The sequence below is a fragment of the Olea europaea genome, chromosome 14 (genome assembly GCF_002742605.1).
Source record: "Olea europaea var. sylvestris chromosome 14, O_europaea_v1, whole genome shotgun sequence".
In the NCBI taxonomy this organism is placed as follows: Eukaryota; Viridiplantae; Streptophyta; class Magnoliopsida; order Lamiales; family Oleaceae; genus Olea; species Olea europaea.
Window position 1 is genome coordinate 14,925,761 of NC_036250.1, and position 11,694 is coordinate 14,937,454.

An 11,694-nucleotide genomic window follows, 5' to 3' on the forward strand; every position below is an offset into this window, starting at 1 on the left:
TCCAAAATTGTCTAGTAAAAAAAAAAAAAAAAGAAAAAAGAATTTTGGATAGCTTTCCTAGGAAGCAAAGCTTTTTGTCTCAAAATGTGTGCATTGGTAATCGTGTTTGAGCTCCATTTTTGGGGATAGAATGAATTTTTGAATAATATATTGATGGAAAATGTGTGGTTAAAAAATAAGAAAAAGTTTTGGATTTACATGTAATACTATTTTATTGAAAAATGTGTGATTAAAATGATGTCAAAACACTGTTGAAAAATAAACTTTTGCAAAAGAATGAGGCTCAAACAAGGGCATAATTCATGCCTCTGTTTATCTCTTTCTGAACTCTCTACGGTCCATTTTAAATACCATGTAATACATGTAGTAAAGAAAAAATGGATTGTATATGAACTCCCCACAATGTTTGTTCAAGAGGAAGAGAGGTTAAAGCATGAAAAGTTAGAAACTGCTTATGTGACAACTCATGATAAATGTAATGAGAACAAGGGTAAATACGATCCTAAAATGAATAATAAAATGCCAGTGAAACAAAAGAGTAATAAGGATATTTATTTCATGAAAGGGCATATAAAGAAAGACTGCTTCAAAATATAAGAAATTGTTCGAAAATAAAGGTATTCTTGTCTCATTTGTATGTCACGAATCTCATTTTGTTAATATTCCAAGTTGTACATGGTAGATTGATTCTGGTAATACAATTCACATTGTCAATATTACGCAGGGCTTTCTGGATGTAAGGAAACCACAATCATATGAGCAAAATATCTATTCTAGAAATTGGTTGGGATCAACTGTTGAAGGCGTGGGAACTTTTAGATTAGTTTTAAAAATCTATTTTCATTTGGATCTTGAAAACACTTTTTATGTTCCAACATATTCTTGTAATTTAGTTTCTATTTCAAAACTAACACAGTTAGGTTTTGAATTTGTGTTTTAAGATAGAAGTTTTGGTTTATTTTAGAATTCAATTGTTGTTGGACACGATGTTTCGGTTGGCGATTCATAAAAAATTGATTTGGATCTCACTTTCGTAACTTTTTCAAGTGCATAATAGTAGTATTGGCTATAAGCGTTGTAAGATTAAAGAAAATGCATCTGAACTATAGCATAGGAGATTGGGGCATATCACTATAAAGAGAGTCAAAAGATTAATAAATGATGGAGTTTTATCAACTCTTGACTTTACTGATTTTAGGACTTGTATTGACTGCATAAAGGGAAAGCAGACAAACAAGATTACTAAAGGTGCCAAAAGGAGTTCAAACATTGTTGAACTTATTCACATTAATATTTGTTGACCTTTTTCCACTCATTTTCTGAATGGTCAAAAATATTTTATCTCATTGATAGACGACCACTCAAGATATATATATCTCTATATGCTAAATTAATTATGAGGCACTAGATACCTTTTATAGTTGAAAAATAGAGGGAAAGAAAAATCAAAATTATAAGGTTAGTCATGGATGGAGAATATTATGGATGGCATACAGAAAAAGGAAAAATGTTAGGTCCATTTGTTATATTTTTAGCAGAACAAGCCATTGTAGTTCAATACACTGCAACAAAAATGGTGTAACTAAAAGAATAAACGAAATCTTAATGGACAAAATTAGGCGCATAAAAAGCAACTCAAGACTCTCATTGTATTTATGGAGTGAAGTCTTAAAAACTGCCATGTATATCTTAAATAGGGTTTCATCTAAGGCAGTTCATAAAATACCATTTGAAACATGGAATAGATGAAAACCTAGTTTAAGACATATATAGGTTTGGAGTTGTCCAGTTGAATTGAGGGTTTATAATCCTCAAATAAAGAAATTGGACCCGATGATAGTGATATTTCATAGGCTATTCAGTGAGCTCCAAAGATTTTAGATTCTATTGTCCTCCACACGCTCCAAGAAAAGTCGAAGTTACAAATTTGAAATTTCTAGAGAATCATAAAGTGGTGGGAATGAATTTCAAAGAAATATTAATTTTCAGAAATTAATGAATTAGTTGGGTCATCTTCCAATCTAGGTATATTGATTCTTTTCAAAAGAAAAAACTCAAATACAATTGGAAATGAACCAACACCCGATGCTCCATGCTTTTGTATGTCGAGTTAGTCAGCACCTGTAATACAAAGTGGATTCCACATAACTCCAAATGCCCCTTCTTTTGAAGAGGAGGACGGGTTGTTCTTGCTTTATTTAAAAATCACAGACTAAATTGAAAGCTAAAAATTACAACTTCAGGTGATTGAAATTTACAATTTGGTCATTTTTTGTTAATTTAATTATATAAAAAGCTAATGTGACAAATAAAACCATCTCTTAGAAACTCTATTTTGAAATAACTTATTTTACAATTTAAAGAGTATCTATAAATTGAGAGAGAGAAATTTTTTTAATTACTCCAACATCCTCTTTATCTTTAAAACTTAATTTTACTACTCCTAATATATATTTATTTTTTTATCTTTTAATTTACTAAGTTCCCTCCAAATTATTATATTATTTCCTACCAATTTCTTTTTGGGTTAATTTCACAAACGGTCGCTGAACTTACAGAAAGATTACAAAACGGTCACTAAAGTTTAAAACTTTCAGTAACGGCCACTTAAGTATTGTGTCGCTTTCAAAAATGGTCACTGAAGTTTAAAAATTTTTGAGCTACTTTTGTAGCAATTTTTCGACCACTTCTGACCACCGATACCACCTGATTTTGATACCGTTGGAAAGCCTACAATATCCTCTTCAATTACAATAAAAAATCTCCCCCAAACTCCAAAGGATTCGACCGGAATAAACCCACAAAATTGGCTACCCGAAAAGACCAAAATCTGCTCAAATTTTCAAATTTTTGGTGGACTTTTGAGGCGATTTTTTAACAACTTCCGACCACAAAAATAGCCAAATTTTGATGCTGTTAGAAAGCCCATAATGTCCTCTTTAATTAACATCCAAAATCTCCCCAAAACTCCAAAGGATTCGGCCGGAATAAACTCACAAAGTTGGCATCCCAGATTTTCGCCTTTTTGGGATGCCGACTTTGCGGGTTTATTCCGGCTGAATCCTTTGGAGTTTGGGGGAGATTTTGGATGGTAATTGAAGAGAACGTTGTGAGATTTCCAACAGTATCAAAATTTGACTATTTTGGTGGTCGAAAGTTGTCAAAAAAATCGCCGCAAAAGTCCACCAAAAATCTGAAAATCTGGGAAGATTTTCAGATTTTTTGGGCGCGACTTTTGCGGTGATTTCCCGGTCGAATTCCTTGGTGTTACGGAGAGATTTTGAGTGGCAATTGAAGAGGACGTTGTGGACTTTCCAACGGTATCAAAATTCGATGGTATCGGTGGTTGGAAGTAGCCGAAAAATTATCGCAAATGTAACCAAAAAAACTAAAAAAGTGTTTTTCAACTTCAGTGACCGTTTCAAAAACTTTTTAAACTTCAGTGACCGTTTTTGAAAGTATTCCAATACTTAAGTGACCGTTAATGAAAGTTTCAAACTTTAGTGACCGTTTTATAATTTTTCTGTAAGTTCAGTGACCGTTTGTGAAATTAACCCATTTCTTTTTATACTATTTTATTGTATCAACATATGGAAAATTAAAATATTTTGAATGCATTTAATTATGGAGGATGAATTTAGATCTCCAACCCATTTTTCTATTATAATGCTAATTTAAAAAATTTCTTGAAATATGATTTTTTAAGTATTAGCTCTTTATAATAGAGAGAATCTTACTCATGAAAAGTGTGAAAAGTGGAGTTTCTCAAAACACTCTAAAAGAGTGTTATTTCTGTCAATTGGCTTTTCTGCTTACTTGGATATTTCTGCCTAATTGGCACTTGAGTATTGGACACTTGATATTTACTTGGACCGTGCTAGTTGAGATTTGTTTTAGACCGTTAGATTCAATCAAAGTTCGAGATTAAGTCTTGCGAGATGGATCGTCCTTTTCTATGCCAAAAGTCACGAGACTTTTGGTTCTCTTCCAGATTTTTCTCCTTCTCTCTTCTAGTTCTCTCTTCTTTGCGTCCTTGAGTCTGGAAATTTTCTATCTTGTTTTGTAAGGTTTTGTGATATTTAGTAATGGAGTTTGTAGATCTTGTGAACGGTCAAGCTGATAGAGTGGCTGATATTTGTATTGTTAAAGTCCTAAACATTTGGTGGATTTCATGAGTTGTCCTGTATGTTTCACGAGATTCGTTCGATCAATTACCGAAACCTTGTGGTCTGAGACTTGCTCTCTTGGAATGTAGATTGGGTCATAGTGGAACGGGGCTGTTCCTGAACTCCCAGATTAGGTCTATTTTGGCAGAACTGGGTTAACATCTTTGGCGTTCTTGTATTCGTTTTTATGTTTCTTATTGTGTGTTGTTGGATTTGTTTACAAATCACTTTTAAAATCAACCGTAAATCCTTACAAAATGTTTTTTAGATATGCTCTAACTATATTGTCTCATAATTTTCTAGTCAAAATAACATTAATAGAGAGATCTTGCAGAAAATTAACAATTGTTAATTTTCTGATCGCCAATATTGATGACGAAAGCATTAGGAACTAGTTTATCTGTGATCCAGTTATTGTCATTTCGGCCTCGTAGCCACTGTAAATTTTCATCGGGTAAGAGTAGGGTCATGCCACCAGGGTCCAAATGTCGTGAAAGACCTAAAGTAAGATTCGGTTGTGGACACTTCGGGCAGTCATTTGCCTTTAAACATGCACCAATATCCCCTCCAGAAGCTTGATCCAAATGATTTTCACTCAATCCAATTGTTACTGAAAAAATCTTCATCAGTTTTTCCCCAAATTCAACTACTTCTTCACAGTACTTCACAATCAATTCCCTACAATTTCTACATGCAAGTGTTAAAATTCAAGAAGAGAAAAATTTAATTTTATATTCTCGACTCATATATGTTATGCGAAAATGAGGATAGAAAATATAAAAATAATAAAAATAAGAACACAAGATTTTCGTAAAAACTCAATAGAGAAAAATTAATCATGCACAGAGAAGGAGAACATTCACTTTATCAAAGACGATTACAAGTAATGCGACTACTTCAAATGATATGATATAATGAAATCTTAATACGCATCTTATATATAATAAAAATAGCTACATACCCCGCAATCCCAACGGGATCAGTGTGGGTTACATAGGACGATCCCTTCCCTACCACCACGGATTCTCAAATTGTTTCATGAATTTGGTTTCACCAAATATCACACTGCGAACTTTTTGAACCAAACCAAATATAATTTGAGGCACCGCACTCTAACAATGTATTTTATCACGCACCTGCATGAAGATGATAGAATTGACCACTTGTTCTGGTCTCTTAATGACATGGGTAGGTAATGAAGAAAAAAAATAGTCACCCCAATCTAGTGAAATGTCCTTTCCAATCCCAAATCAACTACCATAGCCTTCATACGTAGCCGGTGAATTTGCATAGTGTTGTTTCAGTTCAAGTGGGAATTGAAAAAACTGCCGCCTCACCTCCCGTGTCTTCGCCATTAACTAGTGGCTAACGCCGTGGTTTACCACCTGGAAGAAGCCCCATTCACTGCAGACGGTGGAGAAGAGGTCGACAATTTTCCGACGAAGGGACTTATCGAAAGAATATAAGTTTTGTAAATCAATAACTGAAATATTAATCTCTTTGTCAATTGATTCAGAAATTGATGGCCTTTTAGAGGGTTTTTTCTCATAGCGTTATGGGAATACACATTCTGCTGGAATTTTATTCTTCAAAAGGATGGAGAAGAGAACAAAAAGGGAAGAATCAAGAACAATAAAATGTGGCAGAAAAACTTAAACATGAGATTGTTGTCCTCAAATGATATTTACCCCAGGATGTAATTGGTACTTAAATAGACTATTGGCAAATGATTTGTAGGATTGATTAAGTTTTGAAGAAGAAAATACTTCCAAAACTTGAAGAACACTTTTGACTGTTTGAATATGTAAATGAATTGGATATAAAGGCACTATAATATGGTTTTAAGTGTTGATTTGTTATATTTGTAATTGAAATCTATTACCTATTGATCATTCACAAAATAGTGCCATCCTTACATGGAAAGTTGAGTATTTTCATGAAAATCCGCCAATAATCAAACTAGAAAAACCAGCTTAACGGCTAGTTTTTTAGCATCATGCGTACGCATGGTAGAAGCATTTTTGCTTAAGTTTTTGCAGGCTCAAGCCATGCATGAGCATGGTTGTATAGCCAGCGCGTACACATGGGCAAAATTCAAGTGACCTCAGTTTTGATTTCAAAAACGATTCATTTCATTTGGGCCTAGTTTATCACATTTTATCCATTTCATTAGGCCCAAATTTAATCTTTGAACAATAATTATAACAATCCTCCACTTATTCAAAATTATACATATCACATATTCAAAATAACAACATTTAAGTATAAGGATTAGATATCTTTTAATTTAAATCTTATATAGTGTAATACTCATAGAATATCATCAAAATTTCAAGTAGCATGATAGCTTTGATTTAGTTATTCCTTGTGATAATATATTGGTGAAAACACACATACAAGTGTTATGTGTTAACGAGTTCATCAAACTCGCTTAGAGTTAATATGGTCTTGCACTTATCCTATTTGTTGAACTTTTAAAGATCTACTAGATCCTCAATTGACTTAACATAATTTAGAGAAATTATTCTACTTTTGATTAATTTCCTTATGTAGTCATGTCGTAGACTCAAATGTCTAAACTTCCCATTGTATACCTCATTGTATGTTCATCTAATGTGACTTGACTATTACACATAATAAGTATCAAAGATATGTTTTTAAGTCATAAAGGTATCTTATATAGTAAATCATTAAGCCACTCAACTTTTTTCCCAGTATCTGATAATTACAAATTCAGATTCCATTGTTGAGTGTGTTATGCATGTTTTTTTTTTAGATTTCCAAGAAACCGCACCTTCTCCAAGAGTAAACACCTAACTCGAAGTAGATTTACTTTCACCAGTGCAAGATTTTCCACTAGCATCAGTCAATCTTTCCAATATAGTCGAAAATTTAGAATATTGTAGACCTAAGTTTTTTGTTTTCTTTAAGTAACCAAGAACTCTCCAAATGCCTTTCCAATATTCTTTGCTCGAGTTATTAGTAAACCTACTAATTTTACTAATTACAAATGTTATGTTCACTCTCATGCATTAAAAAGTATACATAAAACTCCTATAACACTTGCATATTCCAATTGAGCAATAGCTTTTCCATAATTCTTTATAAATTTACAACTTGATCAAGAGGGGTATTGTACTATTTTATATTCAAATGTTTGAACTTATTTGTCACATTCTCAAGATAATGTGTTGATTCAAATAGTAACCCCACTAATTTTAGTAACTTTAATACCCAAAATGATACTCATTTGTACAAGATCCTTCATCTTGAATGTGGAAGATAGAAACCACTTTGTTTCTTTTATTATATCCATGTGATTACTCAAAATTAACATGTCGTCAATGTATAAACAAATAAATATAACACAATTATCTCATAATTTAGAATACAAACATTTATCTGCAATATTATATTTGAAATCAAATCAAATAACCCCTAAGTCAAATTTCTCATGTCATTTCTTAGGTACTTGTTTCAAACCATATAATGATTTTACTATAAGTGTCATACCCTAAGTCTAACCGATTTTGGATACAGGCACTTTAGTATATAATTGATGCATTTTATTTATGATATTAATTGAGTTTATATTCTAATAAATTATATAACAGTATCATAGATTCAAGTCTTGGTAACTTTTTAACCATAAGAAATTGTGATTATGAAATACAAATTACATATGACTGAATTTTAAATAATTTATGACTTATATAATAACGAAATACTGATATCGTTATTAAGAATAGACCATCATGTGTGACATTTCTTACTTGTGAAGTAGGTAGTTGTTCTCACATGTTATAGTGTAGTGACACTTAAATAAATACGTGAATATTTTGACACTTAAATAAATACGTGGATATTTTGTTAAAGAACAAAATACCGAAGATCCACTGAAGAGATTTACATGGATAACTTTGTGAGTATCAGTGGTTAATCTCTAAAGTTCGATAGTGAAATTGGTCTTTCGACTTGAGATTATCATAGTACCTTATATAAGGACAGTAATTGTTTGATGATATTAGGTGTTGCTCTTCCAAGAGTCACTAATACGACATCGATCGGATATATCAAAAATCATATGAAGAGTTTTCGACTCATACTTTGGTGATAACGAAATTTTGACCAATGTGTACTCATAAGTCGAAAAGAGTTTTCGACTTACATTAACTTTATAGTGGGATGAAAGATATGATCAATAATCGATATTGACACACTTCATATTTAGCAATTGATCGAATCATATTGATGAAAGAATTATAGTTTCAAAGTAAACGAACAAGTTTGATTTTGTCCTACTATGTAAGATTTTTCATCACATGTGTTGCCCTAACACATTACAGATATCAATCTGAAATGAAAAATGTAAATTAATTAATTTAGGTGAATTAATGATAAATTTTAATTTAGCTTGTTTTAATTAGATCAAAATGATAACTCACATCGTTAGTCATCATGAACCAATGGGTCACACACAAAAGGAGAACTAGAAGAATAGCATTACTAATTAATTAATTGACAAATGTTGGACATTTATATAATTAATTAATTGGGTTGCTTGTTAACATGTCCAAGTTAATTAATTGGATTAATTAGTTTATGGACCAAGTTTATTTAATTACATTAATAAAATATTGCATCGAGTTAAGTTTAAGGGACGGGCCAGGCCTACTTAAACTTATATCAATAAGTTGTCAAGGTTTTGAGATTAAAAAAGGAACACTATTCAATATCTTGCTAATACAAGAAAAGAGAAAAAAATAGTTTTCTTATTCTTATTATTTGTATGGTTTTCCATAGGTAACTGGACAATTGAACAGGTGTGGACTGCAAATCGTGATTACTCGTGTTCAAGATAAGCAAATGTTTGTAGAATTCAACAAATATATAATTTCTATCACAGTTTTTTATCTAAATACAAAGCAGATGCCTCGTGGGAATTGATATTATTTTATTTTATGCTGCGAATTTTTAAATAAATTCCTTCCCAACAGTGGTGTCAAATTCTATTTTATGTTTGTTAGAGATTGTTTTTGAATCTTTGGGAATAATCAATAGTTTATTGTTTATTTTTAATTTTTCACTGTAAAGAAAATTAATTTTTCACCTTCGATAATTTGTTTTTGAAAAGAAAAATAATTTTGGGTCAAAAAACGGATAGAAGAAGACCAGCCAAAGGCAAAGGTTGCTACCAACATCTAAGGCAACATGTTTGTGGCAGCATTGTGGTTGCCATGCACGAGGAGTTAATAACGGGGACTCAGCTACACAGCGACGTCCATTGCAGCTGCATTAGTAGCACTTGTCATCGCTGTCTTCAACAGCAACGAGAGCCGCTACTAGTTACTTTGCAAAGTACGTAGTAATAGTATCGCACGCTATTGTTTACCATTGATATCGTCGCTATATGAAAGTAGCGGCACACAGCATCATTGCTAGAGGAGTCCTAGTCATTGTTAGCGCCACCCAAGAAACAAAGGGAAGATTTTTCTATTAAGGTTTACGAGTGGAGAGATTGAAAATGGGGCCTCTGTTGCAATTTGTGAAATTGCAGGCCCCCACCTACAACTATAAAAAAGAGGTCATGCTACAATTTTTTAAAACAAGTGCCTATTTACATTTTTGGAAATATTGGGACTTTGTTAATAAATTCTAAATGTGTCAAATTGCTATTTTCAAAAAGGGTTTTGGATTTGAATATTAAAGAGATTTTAAATTTGATTGTCAAATAGATTTTGACCCGCTTAAAGATTTATTTACAATTGATGGATTTTAGCTTAAATATTAAACTTTGACCCTAACTTGAATTTTATTTTATTTAGAAGTTTTTATTCTAAATTAAAATATTGATTCAGTTGGAAATAGAGTTGCGCTATGATATGATATTTAGTTAGAATTGGATTTTAATTAAATAGTCCAGTCCTAAAAATTTATTGAATTAGAGTTGGACTCTAATTTGGTTTTTAATTAGAATTTGATTTTAATTAAATAGTTCTGCCTTATAATTTTGGAATTAGAATTTGATTCTAGTTTGGTATTTAATTAAAATTTAATTTTAATTAAATATATCCTCTAATTAAATTATTTGATTAATTAATTATTTAATTTTTTCAATCTATTTGTCTAAATTAGTTCAGACGACCTCAACTGCTAGAAATTCGAAATATGTTTATATAAAACATTTGATATTATATAGGAATGTGTTCATGTGGTGAATGTATACTTAGTTGATGATTATGGACTCAATCATGTGGATTTGTTGAATGGTTAGTTTTATATTTGTTGTTTTATTAGCTTTTATTTATTTTGGACTTGCGAGTCCATTATTATTATTATTATTTATCTACGTGTCCAATTCTTTTAGTCTTGCGTGACGACTAGTATAAGATAAAGGTTGTCACTAGACTAATTAAATATGCCAGAAGAGAATAAGAACACAGAGTGGAACATTTTATAATTTAATGTTATGATCCTTAGAAACTGGCCAACTGATCTTCCTTATGGCTCGAGAAAACTAGATAGTAAAAGTTCATAGTCGTACACTCTGTTACATGTATGTTTACTTGCATGCTGATAAATGATAAAATACGTATAATTATTATGATGAGATTTTTGCATGGAAAACCACTCGTTAAAATATTAGGTCAGTATTATTATTTGTTTTCCATCATTATAGCGAAAATGAGATTCCTAAATCGATCTCAGCTTGTTGAGTGTACTCAATGCTGGGTTATTAGGGATGTTTGAGACTATGAAATATTAAATATTTTTGAATGACTGATTCGACTTAACCAAAATTTATCTTTTTTGAGTACACTCAAGGAAATAAATTCTAAAAACATAATAAGCAACACATAAGAGTACGAAAACGAAGAGTTATCAGTTTAATGATTAGGAGTTGTATGAAGTACAATTTATAATAGTATTACCCAAATGTTTTATTACAGCTTGTTAATTTTACTCAATGTCTTAATATCACAAATGGGATCCCAGTCCACTGGGAATCAAGTACAGATTCCATAAATTTATATGAGAGGATCATAAAATTAAGTTAAATTGTGGGACCATAATTAATATAATAAAAGATCATATTAAATTAATTGATATATTTTTATACGCTATTTTTTTTTCATCATTTACGTTTATTGGATTATGAGTAACCATATGAATTTGAGAGGTATACCTGATATGTAGATGACTCGACTAACGAAGAGATGGATACTATAATAAATATAGTGATGACGATAGTATTGCTACATATGTGATGTTTGCAGGTATGTCACCTAAGTTACAAAAGTAACACGAGGGTATAATTACTAATACAATGATTTTTCATCTCAAAAAGTTGAATGATGAACAATCACATACGGAATGATACTAGACTTCCAAACAATTATACCTATGCAAAATGATAGAATGATGTTCAATTAATGTTCATGTACTGAACTGAAGATGATTAACTGTATTGAAAAGTTGTCTCAATTAAGTTCAGTCATGGATCATGAATAAAATATAAACTTGGTTC

At 31.3% G+C, this 11,694-nt stretch overlaps 1 pseudogene; it reads right to left on the reverse strand.

Annotated features, from left to right (window-relative positions):
* Positions 1-2,040: 2,040 nt before the first annotated feature.
* LOC111409564 lies at positions 2,041-6,765 on the reverse strand (annotated as a pseudogene).
* Positions 6,766-11,694: the final 4,929 nt, after the last annotated feature.